This window comes from Lissotriton helveticus, chromosome 10 (assembly GCF_964261635.1).
Source record: "Lissotriton helveticus chromosome 10, aLisHel1.1, whole genome shotgun sequence".
Classification (NCBI taxonomy): Eukaryota; Metazoa; Chordata; class Amphibia; order Caudata; family Salamandridae; genus Lissotriton; species Lissotriton helveticus.
The window spans coordinates 259,508,490-259,527,257 of record NC_136071.1 but is presented as its reverse complement, the minus strand read 5'-3'; the positions used below and the strand labels follow the sequence as shown (position 1 = coordinate 259,527,257).

Sequence of the window (18,768 nt, the reverse complement as noted above, 5' to 3'; positions counted from 1 at the left end):
CATGTTCCTCTGCTGTTCAGAAAAATCAAACATACTTTCCTTGCTCAGCTAAGAACCTCTTTGCTCAGTTAAATATGTTTGTATGTGTTAGAAATTGGGTTGTTGGTTGACTGGGTTATGATCCCTGGTTAATCAGCAACCACAATCCTAGTCAGGGAAAGAGACGGGGAACCCCTAAATTAACCTGTACTCACCCTCTGGTTGCTTGGCACTGAGCAGAAGTATTTGTGCAACATTTCAAACCGTGAAAATTCCATACAAAATGATTCCACACCAAGTTAGAAAAATAGATCTGACTTTAATAAATGAAAACGAGCAAAACAACAATACCAATCCAATTACTAGAACCAGCGCTAATGATTTTTAAAGTTAAGTGAAAAATTGCTCCAAAAAGCACAATTCACTATTGGGGATATCCGGTCGCGCCAGACCGGGTCAAAGTCACAAGTTCAGGCCCACCGTGATGGAGCATGGGCCAGCTACATGGACCAGTTAGGTCAGCTGAACAAAGTACCTTAAATCCTGGTTGCGGAACGCTGCGTGGATCCGTGTTAAAGTAGCGTCTCACATCAGAAGCAATGCTTCGGTTCCAAGATGAAGCAAGGCTGTGGTACAAGGTCCTGTTGTGTCGACATTAATGATCCTGTTGACAGTGCTTGTGATGCGAAGTCCGGTGTCGAGGATGTGAGGCGCAGCAGAGGCATTGCGTTGATCCTGATGAGCAGTGAAACTGTGATACGGGGTTTTGGTGTCCTCATTAAGGCTGCTGATGACCAGGGATATGAGGAGCTTGCGCCGGGAAAAGTGTTGCGCATCGGCTGGTCCGAAGGCGATGCATTGGTCCCAAGATGCGGGAGGTGGCTGTGATGCAAGTCTTTTGCGACGGGTCCAATCCCGCAGCAGCGGCGATGCATCGAATCTGCTCAACGATGCGGTGCCCAGCAGAGAAGTTGCGTCGGTTCCACTGACAACCGCCTTAGGCCCACTTCCAAGGACTCATGACTGAGGTAGCACCACATGGCAGGGTAGACTTACAGATGGCAGAGTCCAGGTGCATTGGTTTGGAAGCCTGTTATGTCCCTGAGGCTTCATATCAGGAGACCAGCCACCTAGGCCTCTAGTCACTTTGAGTTCTGTGGTCAAATGATGCAAGTCCAGTCCTTCTTACCCAAGGCAACAGGGCAGCAGTTCAGCACAGCAAAGCAGGAGTCCAGCAAAGTGGCAGTTCTTCAGCAGCACAGAAGTCCTCCTTCCTGGTAGAGTATTCACAGGTCCAGAAGTGTACTGAAGTTGTGGTGTCTGAGGTCCATCTTTTATAACCTGGTGCCCTGGTTCTGGAAGGTGGGAGAAGCATCTAGACAGTGACTTTGCAGTACAAGGAATTCTCTGCCTCCCCTGTCCTGGCTCAAAGCTGGCCGAAGTGACAAATCTAGGGTTATTAGGCCCTAGGTGTGTGGACAGGGCACAGCCTATACAGATGTAAGTGAGGCTGTGACCAGCTCCTACCTCCCATCCTGCCCGGAGTGGCCCTGGAATTGACACTAAGCTCACATTTGTTGTGGCTGTCTAGAAGGAATACACAGAGCCCAACTGCCAACTATCCCTCATTGATGTGACCAGAGACGGACTGCAGTCACCAAATGGCTAAGGCAAGAAAATGCCAACTTTTTAAAAGTAATGAGGTAATACAGCAGGAATGCACTCATTAAACACAATAAAACGTAATAAACAATTCAGTCAAATTTCATACGATAAAGTGTGCACCTAGTGCGGGGCTCTGCCGACTACCTTATTCCAATGGAAAGTAAAAAAATGAATTTTTATGGACCTGCTAGCCTCGAAGATCTGGTATATATGCTTCCGAAGCTCCACAAAGACTTGTTGAATCCCCCTTTAAGACCCATTGTGTAGGAGAGTAGGGTCTGCTTCCTATGGTTACCCCCACTGTTTGCTGTGATTCTCTGGTTTTTCGACTTTAGTGTGGCTGTGGACCTGCTAATCAGGCCCACAGCCCAGCTGTTATCTCTCTAAATTGATACAATGTATTTTAGGTACATACCAGATTGGTTACTGGGTCACCCTTGTGAGCCCCTGTATAGTGTACCATAGGTCCCCAGGGCATAGGTGCACCCTACGCCTACCAGGGGCTGCAGCATGTATTGTGCCACCCCTGGTTTGCCTTCCAGACTGACACCACAGGTCTGTTCTTACAGCCTGGGTAAGGTGGTGTAATCACCCCTTACTTAGATATAGTATACATATATCTATATATACATATAGACACATATACACCTATAAGTCACTCCTATGGCAGGCCTTGACAATCCTGGAGGCAGAGTGCTTGGTTTTATGTGAGAGGGTGCCCTAGCATGAGCTGAGCCCCTCTGCAGCTTTCAGAACCATCTCCTCATAGCTGTTCTATGATATAGCCATACCATATACTCTTAAGTGCATTATAATCCTCGCGGTTAATGCTAACTTTGGTTTGGCTTTATCAAAACATGTTGTGTAAGGTGTCAAACACTTTGAAATACTACCCCCCCCCCCGCCAGTTCTGGCGGCGGGGGTAGCATTCCACCCTTCTAGAGGGAGAAGACATGTAGTTACTGGTTTACCCGGTTAAAGTTAAACAGAGCCCCAGCATCACAAAATGGATGCTGCTGCCACAGACACGAGTCTGCCCTCCTGCTGCTGGACGAAACTCCGACAGGGTAGGCCTGGACAATAGGATTCCTGTCCAGGGAGGTGCTGGCACCTCCCCAGACAGGCTTTAGTGTATTGGGGCAGGGAGGGTTGCATTAAGTGAATGCTGTTCAGACACTGCCTGGGGCACACTAGGTGCTCCATGCATTTCCCAGTTCATACCGGTTGCTGGGGCACTCGGCCCCGGCTCTGGCGCTAAACTGGACAAAGGAGAAGGGGTGTAACCAACCCCACCCCAGGACCACCCATAGGAGGGACCTTAGAGTTAGTCCAACCCCTAAACTTACTATAGGTATAGAACCCCAGTCCCTAGGACTTTAGATTACCCTGAACGAAACTCTGAAACATATATCCTGGACCTTCGAGATTCCATATGGACTGGAAGAAATCTCCCTTGTGGTCAAGGAGTGACCACCCTGTTCAAACAGGCACCAACAGCATCTTGCCGATCTGCATTTTCGAGGCTCCCGCTGGATCCCGAAGAATCTGTGACACAGGACACGGACTTCCAGACATCTCTGACCCGACCTTTGCTCACAGCAACGCTGAGACCCGTGGCAGACACGAGAGACATGGGACCGGAACTCCTGGACAACCTGCATTTTGCTACCTGCATCGACTTCCCGAGGTATCACGAAGTTTTGCATTGGGGTGCTTGAAGCCCCAGACCCGAGCACCTTTTGCACCGAAGCTCATAGCCCCACACTCCACGAGTGGCCCGTGGGCTCGCTTTGTGCATTTCCGCTCAACGCGTCTTCGCGGTTCATAGTCCGCTGGCTAGTGAGCCCCCAAGACCACCCTTTGTTTTAACTTGCTTTCCTGGTTGCTTCAGGCTTGCTCCAACTTCCCTGCAAAGGAGAAGTTCCACAGACCTTACTGGTCTGCACCGAAGCCAATCTCGACATCCTGCGTGGGTTGCGTTTGCCAAAGCTTGTTGGGTCCAATCCCGGTACCGACACCGCAGTCAGCTAGATCCTTCGTGGGATAGCTCGAATCCAGCTCCTGGTTGTCGTTGACGCCTCCTGGTCTTCGTGGCTGAGAGACAAACTTCACCTTTTCACCTAAAATCATCCGACATTTAATGTCATCTTTCTGTCGCCGCCCTGGTCACTGGCAAGTGGCCCAGACTCTGTCTCCTCTGCTTTCAGGTTCTTCAGATCTTTGATCCACCCTTGGATCCACCCGGACACTTTTCCTCTGGTCGCCTGCAGCACTTCTTTGCCGATCTCCAATGAAATCGATGACGAAACCCGACACCAAAAGAGACCTATGCACCCGGCTTCCGCGTGTGAGGTAACACGAGTACTCTGGTAGTCTCCAGGGTATTGGCCCTCCTAGTGTCTAAGTCTAAAAGGGTTCCATCGTAGTTCATTTAGAAGTGTCCTTAAATTGTAAAATTGTAACTGGTTCGTTTCCCATAGCAAGTCAGTGGTAACCCGCGGCTGTGTTTAGACACTGCACGCGTCTCCTGTGGGCCTCCTACAACTTAACCTTTGGTTGCCCTGAGTAGCCCTAGCGATTCCACAGGCCCCAGGCCTGCTTTCTATTTCTCACGTGGTTCTTATACCATTATTTTAGTATATGGTTTGTGATGCCCCTAGGGCAAAAGGTATACTGTGCAACTTATCGTATGCTAATTAAGTTCCTTGTATTGTACTTTTACCTCTGACCTCATAAAGAGTGCAGAGGGGTTGTGCTTATATTAAATACATATATATTTGATATATACCTTGTGTGGTGTCCTTTTATTTGGTACTCAAGGGATTATAATTGGTCAAACAACTGGCTTAATTCACTCTCTGAAGTCTTAGCCTGAAGACTGCTCGCCATTGCTACCCCTAGGATAGCTTTCTATGAGGTTGACTTTACAACCACCATCAATAAGGGTCGATTAGACTGGTGCACGGTGCCCACTAGAACTAGTGGACATCAAATGCCAGTTTAACTTCTCACACATTGTATCTGGATGTGGATTCATCCACGATCCCTTAGACAAGTATCTGAACACATTGTTGCAGCCCATCTTCCAAGCAGGCCCCTCGTATCTGAGAGACACCACTCATTTGCTTCAAATTTTGGATGAAGTACATATTCCTGAGATGGAAGACGTTTGGCTGTGCACTATGGACGTCGTAGCATTATACACTTCTATTCCCCACCTTGAAGGTATTTAGTCCATCGAATGGGCACTTTTAAGACACGAGGATTTACGGGGCAATAAGATCTTTCATTTCAAACTTTTAAACTTTTGTTTATTTCTCATTTATTTTCAATGGAAGTACCGGTTTTATCTTCAAACAAATGGAACTTCAGTGGGGCTTTCGGGGGCCCCCAGCTACGCTAATATCTTTATGATGAGATTTGAAATGGAGCACATTCTCTCAAATTCAAATTAGACAGATCACCTAATTTTATATTGTCGTTTCATTGACGACATTCTCATTATTTGGCATGGCTCACGTGATGACTTGGAAAGTCGTATACAACAAGTCGTATACAACAATTGAACAACAAGAATTCCAGGATTCAATTTACATCCGTGATTGATTCCAACGATATTGCATATCGTGATGTACGAATCAAGCAGTCAGGCACTTCATCACCACCAGCGTGTTCAGCAACCCCACAGACCGTAACAAATCTTTGCAGTACGACAGTTTTCCCCCTTGGTCATTAAAGCGTCATCTCCCGAATTGACAGTTCACCAGGATTAGACGCATTACCTCGGATTCTGATTTATGCGACAGCACATTATCAAAGTTTAAACAAAGATTCTTGGACAGGGGTTAACCGAGTGAAGTACTTGATCAAGCAGAAAATAGCACCAAGTCTCTCGACAGAAAGTGTCTGTTGGAGAACACTCAAAGAAATCGCACAACTTCGAGAGAGGTGTTTGTTTCCACTTACTCTACTTATTCCCCTATTATTAAAAAACTATCTTGCATCGCTCGGATCTTCTGCATTTAGAATCTGACTTCAAGTGCTCATTTTTCAATCCTCCATTATTTGCCTATAAACAATCAAGCAATCTAAAAGAGGTTTTGAATTGACCTTCCTTGTCTGAACCGGTTCTTACATAGGGATGACTAAATGTTTAAATTGCTCCCATTGTAATAATGTGATCACTGGCAAAAGCATCACACATCCTCATTCTGGTAATAACATCACTCTCAATTTCACTGCTAATTGTAACAGTCATCACATCATTTACATGATTAAATACCCGTGCGGCATGCATTATGTTGGCAAAACTGAGAGATCCTTATGAACTCGTATTACTGAACACAAAAGTAGAATTAGGACACAAACTTTGAGCTCTCCATTAGCTCAACATTGGTTGTCCCATACCCACACAATTGCACAGTTAAGATTCAGTGTGTTAGAGATGGTTAACGTTGTACCTGACAAAGACATGTCTAGACCATTATCTCAACGTGAGACCCACTGGATATGTTTCATGGATACCCTTTCCCCGAAAGGGCTTATTGATAAATTTGATTTGGCCTGTTTTTTGTGATCACAACATAGGATTTTGATTTCAGTTTGGTCTGTGCTTTGTCGTACACATCATGAGTATCCATGTTTTAATTTCAATTTCAGTATTGCTGTTTGCTCTGCCATACTTTAGATAGACTGCTCATTGTATTAGTTTAGGAATGGTTTTTCCTCTTCACATATTATCACCAGGAAGTTTTGTCATGTTTTAGATAGACCACCAATTGTATTAGCTTAGGTATGGTTTTCCGCTCTTCACACGTCATCACCAACAAATTCTTTCACTTCATTTTTGTATCATTCAATTGAACTGTATAAGCCTTCTATGGGCCTCTGCATGTTCATTTTTCACAGTAATCATTTCATTTTCATTTTTAGCATCTCACTGGTGTTTCATTATATTCATCGTATTGGTCTAACCATTTTTCTCTTTTTTAATTTCACCCGTTACTTGTGACAGTTTCTATTATACTGTGATTGTATTTCTTTCGCGGAATCACACTAGTCTCATTTCTATATCTATGATCTTCCGGGGGCATGAGCATGTCACTCCCTTCCCTTTCAAATACCCACCGTCTTGATTCAATCTGTTACGGCGTTTCGCGTCTTTGGTGTCCGGACCTTCGGGTGTTGGATGAATGCGTATAAGCATTTCGTAAGCTTTTTACCTTTCATTACAGTTCCTTGTCGTTATTCATGGGGTCTAGCATATTTTGACGGATAGTAGCTTTGATCACAGATTTGAGCCGTTGACTCTGCCAGAAGCCGGATGTGCACATAAAGGTACGCATTGCTTGTCTCACACGTCTTCACTTGGTGGTGGCATTCAACTCGCGTGTATCAATTTTGGGAGCACTTGCATTACCTTTTCAATTCACCTCGGCTAAGCAGTAGTCACTGGCGTTTAACAAGTGTTTATTTTTTCATAAAATGTGGTTGCTGTGATATGGAAACTGCCTTCAACTTTCTTGCATGTTTTATACGCTGTTGCCCTGTCCTCTCTATGCTACTTTTTGATATTTTGTCCATACGGTTTATTACATTATGATTACATTAATGTTTCAGATTTGCCTGGTGAAGGGCTCGGAATAGCCCGAAATGCATTGGGAATTTTGATTTTGTTTTCTACACCGTTTTCATTTGATGGCAATTAAAGAAATGTATTTATTTGAAAAGTTTTATATAGCATGAACGTGACCCTTACGTGTATCAGAGCGATTTACAATGAGGCAACGACATACAAATCTTTAACCATAGTAAATGTACATACGGGATAGGAGAACAATAAGCTCAAGAAGCAGAATTCTTCTGATCTATACCATAAATTTGACCATAAATAAGAGTTTGACTTTTGAGACGATTCAATGTATCGTGTGCCCTGTAAGAAAATAACCCAATTGGCTCAGCGGAGCCCATTTGAATGATTAGCAAAGTTACCAAATAGTTTTACTCAACCCATCAGAGTAGTGCAGTATATTCTTATTTTACACCACCCACCAGGCCTCTTTTTAGGTCTTTTCACAATTGAACTCCTTCTCTAGTTTGGTTGCTGATTGGAAGTGTGGTTTCATGGGCTCTTTGCAGATTCATTGGAAGAAATATTGCGTCCATTCGGGAAATAAGTTTAACGTCCTTGTTTAAACATTTTGTACACAGTGAGTTGTAGTAGTGTACCTGGTAGTCTTAGATACCTTTTCCGAACTTTCTAAAAGTGCCATTTTCAGAATTGTAACTTAAAATCCGACACCCCCATAAGTTAGGATTTCAAATTAGGATTCCTGAGACACCAAACTTGACGGGTTTATCTCTTTCCATTTGGAAATTACATTTATAAGATGTAATAAGCAATTATTATTATTATTGTTATTATTAATAATAACTCCGATGTCCTATGGAAGAGACCGACCTTGAAGTAGTGAAAAACAAATTTAGGAGTTTTTCACTACCAGGACATGTAAAAATTAAAAGTGCACATCCAACATTTTAAATGCGGTGACCCTACCCTTAGGGCTGTCCAGGGCCTACCCTAGGGGTGACTAATATGTATTAAAAGGAAGGTTTGGGCGTGCAAAGGGTTTATCTTGCCTGGTCGACATGGCAGTTTAAACTGCACACACAGGCTTGGCATTGGCAGGCCTGGGGCATGTGTTCAGGGATACATAAGTGTGTGGCACAATCAGTGCTGCAGACCCACTTGTCCATTAATAGTAATGGCGTGACCCAGTATCCCTCAGAACCTGGGTAATCTAGTGTTATGCAAAAACAGTTAGTTCTGTGGGGAGTTGTATTTCTTTCACAAAAAGCATTATTAATTACACAAATATTTTATGTAGGTCTAATGACTTGTAGCATTTAATTTACAGTCCGTGGGCACATGTGCCACTTTACTAAGGACTTAACCTCTTCAGTGCTGCGCGAATTTCGCTGCAGTGCTGAAGGGTTTAAAATCATATTGGCTCATGACGGAAATGTTCCGTCATCAGCACCGGAGCACCGACGCTGATGACGGAACCGTTCCGTCATGAGCATGGAAGGGGTTAAAAGTAAATTAACTGCGCAATTGAGTGTTGACCAATTCCACCATATTTTAAGGAGAGACCACAAGCACTTTAGCACTGCTTAGCAGTTGTAAAGTGCACAGATTCCTAAGGCCAGCAAAAAAGATTTCAGCAAAAAGTCGAGGAGGAAGGCAAAATGTTTCGGGATGACGATGCAGAGAGGGCCATTTCCGACAGTTTGCGTTAAAAAAAACCAAAAAACTATAAACCAAAAAAAAAGTTGCTTCTAGAATAGCATTCTTATGCCTACATTTTGATAAATGTATAAAATATTGCAACATTTTCTCAAAAATTATTTAGTTTAAGAACGTAGTCTAAATAGGAATTCTTAGTTCTGTAGTTATATAACCATATGTAGTTATATAACTTTGTGCAGTCTAAAATGTTAAGTGGTAGCAGAAAATCTATCACACTTCAAAATTGTATAAGAGAAATGTACCTGGATACATTGACAACTAACAACTGGTTATTTTCTGTCCCTGATACCCCCCCCCCCCCCCACTTGTTTTAGGGACCAGGACTGCTAAGACCCCTCCTGCACGCAGCGGTCTGTTAAAAAATGTGCTTTTCATGTCTGGATCTGGCTGGCTGTCTTTTGAGGGCCAGAAAAAGCAGGAATTTATGTTATGCTCTTTGCCTTTTGCTGGCGACACTGGTTTTTAGGTCTTGACTGAGATGGCGCATGCGCTGGCACATTCAACAATAATCTGCTGTTCCTTTAAAAAAAAAAAAAAAAAAACAATTCTGGAAAAGGTTTTCTAGCCTGCCCATTACTTACAATTGGTAGGTTTCAATGTGAATGGAACACACAGAGGGCTAAACGGGATTACTTAAAGGCCCCATCAACGTCACCCCAAATTACACAATATACACCGTCGAGACAATATGCCATTTAAAAACCGATTGCTTGAGTTGTGCCTTTTGGACCACATTTCCTATAATTCCAGGCGTGGTTGCATCTTGGTTGATGTCATCTGGTATCCATCAAAAACTGTCTTTGAACAGGCACTCGTATAGCGCTTTGCCCACTGCCTCGGGCAGGACATTGCAAGTGACAGTGTTTTTAAAGGTATGTTGGGAGATTTTCCTCTTCCCTTTGCCCCTCTCAGAGCTGTTCCTTCTGGAGAAGGCTATGGGTTTCCGCCTTTGCTGTTTTTGCATAGGGGTTAGTTGTGGTTAATTGTACTACACTCTGTCTGAGACCTCCTGCTATTACCTTTGAGTATAGTTCTTTTGTCTCTCTCTGAAAGCAGTGTGTTTGTGGACATTTAGCCTGCATAAACAGACACTGCTCGACTTACAGAGTGATCAGTTAGGTTTCGCCTATTAATATGTGGTGGTGGTGTTTTGAATATGAAGAGGTCACTGTAGTCCGGCGTCAGCATGGTGTGTAAAAAGGCTGGATAATTGTTTTTAAACCCGTTTTTAAATCCTGATTTGCAGCCTTGTCAACTTTGTTCCTAAGTTGGCTAGATGAGGCCAGTAGCCCCAATGAGTGTGGGTGGAGGTACGCTGCACAACCTTTTTGGTGTTTCTACAACATTGATGACCTGAATAAATCACTTTTGTGGGATTAGTGATGGCACTAATAAATTTAATGTGCTTCTGTGTTAGGCAAACACTATGTTAAACTCTACATTTAGCTATGTGACCTAGTTAAACGTGACTATGACTGTTTGGCACTATAGTTAGATAATGGGTGTGTTTGTTTTAATGGTCCCTTGGTTGTCTATACAGATGCTGATCATGAAGTCAATAGCTATATTGATTTTGGCTCAAAGAGTGTATTTATTCCCAGTTTATGTTTCGTAAAATTATTTTCGTACAGAGTCATATGTTTCAGAAATGTGGTCCTGAAGAATGCCATACACCTCACGGGAGTGTTATTTGAAGCAGAATCACGTTGACCACATTATCACGCTCGGGGGAAAGTTAAATTCTCCTTGGTTTTTTGGATCTAATGTGCTCCCCAGGGACATGTATTACAATTTTGGTTAGGTCCTCTGAGAGGCATTTTTAATCACTATTCACTTTTCTTTTGGAACTAAACTCTGTTTAACCTCCCCAACACCAGTCCTCTCTTATTGGTGTAACCTCTACTACAGTAGACAAAGTGGCTCCTCTTCTGTTGGTTCAGAAGAGTCAGCGTTTTCGTCCTTAAAGGAACACTTTCCTAGAGACCTTCAACTGCTAAGCTCCATTATTTTTAGCTTCCCTTAAATAGACACTCCAGTCCTGTATGTATATTTTTTGGCTTCATTGTTAATCTTATTTATTTCATTTTCATTAGTAAGCACGTGTCTGCGCTTGTCGCCTTCCCTTGGGTTTCACTTTATCTTCATGTCTTTGTTTTCTTGTCTGGAGCATGGACCAAGTACTGATTGATTTCTTGATTATTGTTCTTCTGCACTGTTTGCACTCAGATGGTGGTACTTTTTAGGTCTCGTGTCAGCGAAAGACCTTATGTCGCCCGTTTTCGGGAATGTGGACAGGAAAGGGTGCACGAGCGCAGAGTAGCTCAGTTTTCACCTCGTGAACATGCACGGCGCCGTGCCCCTCTCCTGTCCACATTCCCTTGCGCAAACACTCACTCACGCATGCGCACATACACACACTGCATACACACACACGCGCGCACACGCACTTACACTTACACAGACACGCAGGCACCCAGACAGGCAACCCCCTCCTCCTCCCCCACAGTCACACACGCATACACACAGACTCCAAGACACACGCACGCTCACACACATACACAGCCCGCCGCCACGCGCGCGCCCACACATGCCCCCCCCCCGCCCTCGCAGGCCAGCCACAAAGCGAAGCCCCACTCACCGGCAGCAGGACTCTTCCTCCATTCTTCGGCACCGGGGCGCAGGGTAGGCTCCTGCCTGCTCTGGTGCTGCAACCAATCGCGGCTCTTCCGTGGGAGGCGGGGTAGGCTCCCGCCCTCCTACTGCCTGTTTCCGGTTGTCGCGCCGGCCTGCCTGACTTCCTGGTCGCAGGCCGGCAGAGTGACGGCGGTGATTTGCGGTATTTATTTTTCTTAATGTCACATAAATAACCAGAGATGTGCCGAAGCTGATGGATAACAGGACTGCTCGGATATAGCTAGTTGCTAATACATAACTAAGCAAAGGCAATGGATTTCTTTCACTTTATGTGCTATTGACGCAAATTATTCACAACAACCTTGCTCAGCAACTAACGTCTCGAGCATGGTCAATCACTCCAAGAACGCTGCTGGCTATTTCTGTTGACGCACATTTGCAGCCCTGCAATTTTTTGTTAAAGATCTTCATAACACTTGTAAAAATAAAAACTGTAGCTAACATGGTTCAGCTTTTAAAACGAGTAATATTATTTTTGATGTATACTTTTTTCCCCCATTTTTCCCACCCATTACCAAGTGGTTTACTGTCGTTAGATTACGTTCGCACTGCAATCTATTTCGGGTAGAGGGAAATGTTCTAGGAACTTCATTTTCCTTTCAACCACCTATTCTATCTTCTAAGTCAGTAGAAATGAAAAGTCAGTGATGAAAAAACAATGATCGTGCATGGTTTACTCACATTCCTGCTTTGTCCTACTTCAGCACAGAAACTGGGATGAAGGGAGTGATCAGCAAAAATGTTCCTATGGTCTTTATATTCTGTGTAGAGACATATATATTGGTAACGAGCTTCTGCCTGAGTTACTGAGAAGTAAACATGGGGTTCCCTGTAGTGGAATTAGGAAGCACGTCTGCAGAATCAGTCTTAAGGCAAATTAAAAGGTGCTTTCCTTAGATCTTTCCATATACGACCATGGTGCTGAAGTTATGTTGAGACAATGTAAGGACTCTGATAAAATCTCCTCATTGAGAGTTGTCTAATTTATAGCAAAAACGATATTAAACACAATAGTGTTATCAGGTGTTGGTGTGTAGTAAAATGATTCATTTTAACCTAATCAACAGAATACCCATACATCAAAGTTTAGCCCATAAGGTATGTCTGGGGACCAAACCAAATGGTACCTTAGTCGAAAGAGCAGAGATCTTCTCCTCCTCACTCTCCATCCATATGCCTTATGCTGCTCTTATCATCACTCACCAACCTTTTGCAGCACACTATGCTTCAGCTCCTCACTCTCTGCCCTTGGGACTCGTACTGCTCTACTCCTCCTCACTCTCCATCCATCTTTCTCACTCTGCTCTTCCCTTTTACTCTCTTTCCATCAACCTCACACTGCTCTTCTCCACCTCTCTCTTTCCTTGTGCCTCGTGCTACTCTTCTACTCTTCTACTCCTCACTCCATCCTTCTGCCTCATGCTGCTATCCTCACTCTCCTTCCTTCTACCTCAAGCTGCTATCCTCCTCACTCTCTTCCTTCTCCCTGATACAGCTCTCCTCACTCGCCTTTATCCTGTCTCATGCTACTCTCCTCCTCACTTCAATTCCTTCTCCCTCATGCTGTTCTACTAATCCTCACTCTCCTTTCCAATTAATCACACTGCTCTCCGCCTCCTAACTCTATGCTTCATACTGCTCCACAGCTAGCAATTATAATTCAACACACATAATTACACTCACATCACATTCATACACTTAATAACACATGGCTAAAATACTATACCATTAGCAAAGCCAAAAGCTCAAACTTAAACAAATGCGAGACCTATTGCATTTCCAATGCTTGTTTCTTTTTACTTGCAAGACAACTTGAAGCCATCAAGGGGAATATATGATTATACCACGCTTACAATTACCACGCATGGCTTTACCACGCGAATTTTACATCGCAAGTGGCTTTACCACGCTGGTATTTACAACAAAGGACTATACCACGCGTAAAAAAACGTCTTACCTGCACGTCTTTCACCAGCAGCCCTTACTTCCATCCACCATGGAAACAAACGTCAAAACACGTCTACCAAAATAAAAAAAGGACTGCTATTTTGACGTACACTGCACGTCTTTGAAGGAGGCTTTTTCCTTATACTTAAAAAATAATGTGCGTTTTTTAAATTTATTTAAACAATTATTATTTTTGGGGGGGAGACCCCCCCCAGCCCCCCGAGCCTCCCCCACCCCCCCAAGCCCACGCAGAACGACTGTAAGGAATACCACGTCTCTCCCCAACCCACGCAGAACGTACTTGCGTGGTAAAGACCGTCGTGGAAGGCACCCGCGTTGGAAAAACGTTTACGTGGTAAGTGTAGCGTGGTAAACGTTATGCGTGGTGATGCCTTCGGAGTAAATGATGTTTCCCCATCAAGGGTCAAGTTCACGCTTGCCTATGTTTCCAAGAGTTGAACGCAAAAAAATAGCAATACCAAAACCTTTTCGCATGTGATCTATGTCTAAACATATTCATTTTGGTCACCTTTTGCTTTAATTGATGATGGAACTGTAAGCATACTTTGTTTGAGACTGATACCATACAGTATATGTTGATCTCAATGAATGGTCATGCTTCATTATATGTTTTATTCATCTTCTAATATGCAATGTTTTTAGAAGGTTTGTTTCATCCTTACTTCTCTTTACCTCTACCCACCCCTGAACCCTAAAGTCAATCTTACCTCCCTTTACCGCTACCTACCCCTAAACATTTAGATCACACTTACCTCCCTTATCCCTGAATCCTAAAATCACCCTACCTCCCTTTATGTCTACCCTCCCCTGTGCCTAAAAATCACCCTTACATCCCTTTATCTCTAACCACCCGTCAACCGTACAAGTGCCATTAGCTTTTGGCTCCCATTTCCTGCTCCCATTAAAAACAAGCATTTACAATGCAATGGTTTTGCCTTTGACAAAGTTAGAGCGATTGGCATTGTCAATGACAAATTTTTTATTTATGTGTTGGGTTTGAAAACAGATAAATTAATGCCATTGTCATTTACAATGCCAATAGCATAATCTCACGCAAATGGACGATGGTTACAAAACATTTTGAAAAGTGCTCTATAGAATCAGGAGGAGTTGGGGAGGGATAATGAATAGAGATAGAGCCAAGAAGGAAAAACAAATTAGGGTGAGAGAGAGTGGTGCATTGGAGAGAGTTAGCAGTGTGTTGAAGGGAGAGTGAGTGACGGGATGAGAGAATGAGCAGAAGAAAGAGAGGCAGTGAGAGAAGGAGAGTGTTGTGAAAGGGAAGAGTGAGTGATGGGATGAGAGTATGAGCAGAAGAGAGAGAGGCAGTGAGAGAAGGAGAGTGTGGTGAAAGGGAAGAGTGAGTGACGGGATGAGAGTATGAGCAGAAGAGAGAGAGGCGGTGAGAGAAGGAGAGTGTGGTGAAAGGGAAGAGTGAGTGACGGGATGAGAGTATGAGCAGAAGAGAGAGAGGCGGTGAGAGAAGGAGAGTGTGGTGAAAGGGAAGAGTGAGTGACGGGAGGAGAGTATGAGCAGAGGAGAGAGAGTCAGTGAGAGAAGGAGAGTGTGGTGAAAGGGAAGAGTGAGTGACGGGATGAGAGTATGAGCAGAAGAGAGAGAGGCGGTGAGAGAAGGAGAGTGTGGTGAAAGGGAAGAGTGAGTGACGGGATGAGAGTATGAGCAGAAGAGAGAGAGTCAGTGAGAGAAGGAGAGTGTGGTGAAAGGGAAGAGTGAGTGACGGGATGAGAGTATGAGCAGAGGAGAGAGAGTCAGTGAGAGAAGGAGAGTGTGGTGAAAGGGAAGAGTGAGTGACGGGATGAGAGTATGAGCAGAAGAGAGAGAGTCGGTGAGAGAAGGAGAGTGTGGTGAAAGGGAAGAGTGAGTGACGGGATGAGAGTATGAGCAGAAGAGAGAGAGTCGGTGAGAGAAGGAGAGTGTGGTGAAAGGGAAGAGTGAGTGACGGGCTGCCGAAGATCACACGCGGTCCCTCGCCTCATGATTGGTTTCCCTGTGGCTCACATTACCCAGAGCAGGGCTGCTCCCCAGTGTGAGGGATCGCGGATTGCAGTGGTGCTGGTGGTGGGCGTCTGTGGGGCCCCTCCCCGCCTGCTGCCCCCCCCTCCCTGAAGTGTATGCATCTCAGCTGGAGCCGCAGCTTGTCACACTTCACTCCCCCTCCCTCCTGCACCCCCGCCCCAGGCCCTCTCAGCTGGCTCACGTAGTGCCGCACAATCCCGGACAAGGAATGCTTATCGCCGTGCCTGATCTGGAACTGTTGTGGTCCATCACCCTCCCACCCCTGGAAAAACATTGTGTACAGCGCATGCTCACATACAAGAATGTTTTCAAATTTTATGGGAGAGGGTTCTCATTGAAGTATCGTGTTCTGTAAATGTTTAACGACAACTGATAACAAGGAGACTGTTACAGAAGCCAACTGCTCAACGATAATCAGGCGTGCGTACATGTTTTCACTGTATGGCTGACTTCCTAAAGATGCATCTGTTTTACTATACGTCCCAGCGTCACCCTGAAGTGAAATAAAGTAAAACCTGACGAGAGAACATAGAAACTGCTGCCAACATCGACCACACGCAAATATAATACTCTAAAATTCAGATTAAAATACAGAGAAATAATTCTCAGCTTGCACATTGCTCAGACAGAGCGCGGGCCTGCATGTGCCACTTAATAGTACAGAGCATCGAGGCACGCCAAGGAGGGGTTGGACTCAGACACGATTTCAGTTACATCCAACAGTGCTCGCCTCGGAAGCAAAAAAGCACAACACCACGAAGGCATCCCTTAAAGCAGAGGTCTTCAAACTTTTGTAGGTTGAGCCCCCCCAGCTGAATTTCTTGAAATGTAGGGCCCCCCTCCACCTGACAGAAATTTCTGGAATCTGGTACACTCACAATTGACCGCCACCCGCATATCTCGGTACCTGTGCCGGCCCCGGCGGGTGGAGATGGCCAGCCTGCTCAGCCTCACCGAGAGGCAGATCAAGATCTGGTTCCAGAACCGGCGGATGAAATACAAAAAGGACCAGAAGGGCAAGGGGATGATGACGTCATCGGGGGCCAGTCCCCCAGCAGGAGCACGCTGCCCCAGTCGATGGGCAGGGGGTACCTGAACTCCATGCACTCCCTGGTGAACAGCGTGCCCTATGAACCCCAGTCGCCCCCGTCCTTCACCAAGTCGCACCAGAACGCCTATAACCTGCACACGTCATATCCGCCTCCCCTCAACAACTGCCCGCCTCCCCAGAAGAGGTACTCGGGACGGCAGCTGTCACGCCGGAGTACGAGGCCCACTCACTGCAGGGCAACAATGGCTATGGAAATCCGCATTTACAGGGAAGCCCCGTCTACGTGGGTAACAGCTATGTGGAAAGCATGACTAACTCGGGGCCCTCCATTTTTGGTTTAACCTATCTCTCCCACCCTTCCTCGGCCAGCATGGACTATGGTGGCCCTGGGTCCATGGCCTCGAGCCACCACCATGGACAGTGCGACCCTCACCCTCACCCTCACCCCACATACACAGACCTGTCCTCTCACCAGCCTTCTCAGGGAAGAATGCAAGAGGCCCCCAAACTGACTCACCTGTGAAGGACTGTCCCAAGACTCTCTTTATGTACTTATCGTCCAACAACTCCGTTTTATTCAGTTTTTTAAAAATTCTTTGTCAATGCATTTTAAATCGTTTTTTGTGACATAGCAATATATGTTGCTTAAATTGCTCTTTTATTCGTGCCCCCTATGTTTTTTGAACTGTAGCCATGTGACTGTATTTGTCACCAGTTTTCATATTTTACCTTTCAGGATTATTTTTATGATAACAGGGTATGTGTGCAGATTGTTTAAAAAGGATCTCCAACGTAAAGCTGTTCGCACAAACAGGGAAGCAATTTATTAATTTTATTGCACTTCTTTTTAATTTGGAAAAAAAGACACAAATGGACGTATCCCAGGACATCGGTTGTGTGACTTCCTGCAAAGTTTGTACTCTGGTGATCACTCGGACGTATTTATTGTTGACCCTCCATTTCTAACATGAAATAATCATACATGTTAAAATATTATTTATCCCCAACCTGTCATATTTATAAGCAAAATGAAACGGCATTCTGGATAGTATGGAGACAGAGTGTTGGGCCTGGTGATAAACTGCATATTGGAAATACTAGGACATTTTTATTTCAAATACAGTCCGCCCCTGTATTACTATTGCAATAAAAAAACAAAAAGAAAACGAAAAAAAAAAGGAAAAACCAACATCATTGCCAGCTTCACACCATCCCTTTGCAAACCGTGCAATAGTAATTGATGTACGACTGAAACAGTGCAGCCCAGCACTGAAATCCGACAGCACAGAAGGGTTCCAGAGTGGGTGAATGATAACCACGTTGCAGGGCGGCCCTGCAGCATCCAGGACATAAGTGCCAGCCCCCGTCCAACTCCACCTGCCTTGCGCAGCTACGTCTTGAGGCACTTACATTTGGAGGGCGAACTATTACCCGATCCGTTTTGCCACGTAAATATCCTCCATAACCTCCCAATTGTCTCCACCAAGCAGTCCATTCTTCCGTAAGTGAGCACTCGGTAAATTACTTACGCGTCGTTCAGAAAGAGAAAGGGAAACATATCATGGCAATGCAAAAGGAAGCTCCACTAATGAAGGCCAGAATAAAAGCATATTGAAAACCTTACACAGGTGTGTGTGTGCGGGTGATTTGTTTACGTTTGGTGTGATTGCCATATGTATTGAGTGGTATGAATACTAACGAGGTCACGAGGTCACCTGCAGACAGACTAAAGTGCTTCCCTGCAGTGCAGCAATGCGCAGATAAATCGCTGTGTGCGAGGAGGCTTTTACAAGGCACGCATAATGATCAAAACCTCCGTTATGGCCGATTATCAGCCCAACACCTCTCCCCCTCCCCTGCGTGCTGATTGGAGAAAACGGGAGCAGCAGCTAATCAAAAATCCCCATTTGAAATGGGTGAGAACATTGGCGTGGGACAGAGGAAAACAAGAAACAAAGGGAAGATTTTCGAGCGGACTCCGCGCCCCCCCTGGGATGGTGGCGCGCCCCCCCCAGATTGAAGAACACTGCCTTAAAGACACGAAATTCCAATGGCAGCAGAATAT

The 18,768-nt window shown here is 44.9% G+C and overlaps 1 protein-coding gene and 1 pseudogene across 4 annotated transcripts in view; both read left to right on the top strand.

Moving 5' to 3' along the window:
- CTDSPL (CTD small phosphatase like) overlaps positions 1-18,768 on the top strand; it is a 437,200-nt gene that overhangs the window by 20,279 nt on the left and 398,153 nt on the right. The gene's annotated exons all lie outside the window — the stretch shown is intronic.
- LOC144785222 (homeobox protein Hox-A3 pseudogene) lies at positions 595-17,226 on the top strand (annotated as a pseudogene).